The sequence below is a fragment of the Pyxicephalus adspersus genome, chromosome 2 (genome assembly GCF_032062135.1).
Source record: "Pyxicephalus adspersus chromosome 2, UCB_Pads_2.0, whole genome shotgun sequence".
NCBI classification, from domain to species: domain Eukaryota; kingdom Metazoa; phylum Chordata; class Amphibia; order Anura; family Pyxicephalidae; genus Pyxicephalus; species Pyxicephalus adspersus.
The window spans coordinates 106,653,317-106,654,578 of record NC_092859.1 but is presented as its reverse complement, the minus strand read 5'-3'; the positions used below and the strand labels follow the sequence as shown (position 1 = coordinate 106,654,578).

The window sequence follows — 1,262 nt, the reverse complement described above, 5'->3', positions numbered from 1 at the left end:
CCATTCATTTGTCTCCTTGCTGAAAACTGTTTCATTTGAAGGCTTGGCTTTATCTGAATACGCAAAAGCATTCTTTGTCCAGTTTCAAGTCCATAATCAGACATCGGAAAGAATTCTTTTGGTTTAACTGATACATTTCCATTTTTCTTTTTGATAAGCAGACTATTCTCTATTTCCTAAAGATAGTTATTTTTTTGTTAATGTATTTGTATACAGGGTTAATGTGATTGCATCATTAATCAGATTCATTTACAAAGTAATCTGATATGGTTGATTGCAATAATTCCGGAAACGGTACTCCTTGGGTCATTCATTACATTGATAAACATTGTCTGACCTATTGAACTATTTGATGAGCTGATATAATACTTTTAAAATAAGAAATATTTTTTAATACAAAAATTTAGGTTACGATCTGTCCCTGTTAGGTTGGTGTCGGATTATTTGCAGTATAAGGTCTGACATGTCCATTCTGCTGTCTGTTCTGATATTCAAATACTGTTTCTCAGTATGGGTGCCAGACCATGTATCACACTAATTCTGAGGTTAGAACAGCGTGTTTAGGATAACTGATTACTTTTCACAGTCTGGGATTAAGTATGCAATATTTAAAAACCCATGCTTTGTACTCACTGCCTGAACAATACACTAGGTATGGCATTTTGGCATTTATTATTAGGCACAGTAGACCTGTATCTGTTAACTGCCAAGGCAAAGATGATCTTCAAAATGTGCAAAATAATTGTGCACATTTTTTTTTTTATCATTGGTTGAGTTACAGCCATCTCTTGTAAGTTTATTTTATCAATCTTATAATATTTCAATCCAATTGGACATCAGTAAAACAAGTTCTTGGTCCTGGCACAGGGATGATTTCCTAGATGCATGTTGTGTGCCTGAAGATACCACTGATAAAAATAAATCCCTGAGTATAGGAATAGTTTACAATTTATATTTTACGTTTAAGTAGGCTTTAAACTTCTTGAAAGAATCAAGGGATTTATTTATCTATAGATAATAAATGAGTTTCTGCCAACCCATCCAACATTCATCAATGCTAAGCACACTGTAAATGATTTTCACATCTGATTCACCTCCTACAATAAAAAAGTATACTGCTGCTTATAAAAAATGAACTTTTTTTTTTATATACACTAGGCCATCATATAGAGTCTGTACTGTGTTTTTTTATACAGATGAAGTATGTGTAGCAAACCTTCCAGTCACTATTTGCAAGTAATGCAGCCAGTTTAAGCATTGCC

General features: G+C 33.0%; 1 protein-coding gene across 1 annotated transcript in view; it reads left to right on the top strand.

The window, feature by feature from the left end:
• SEMA3D (semaphorin 3D) overlaps positions 1-1,262 on the top strand; it is a gene marked incomplete in the record, with an annotated part of 86,774 nt that overhangs the window by 70,192 nt on the left and 15,320 nt on the right.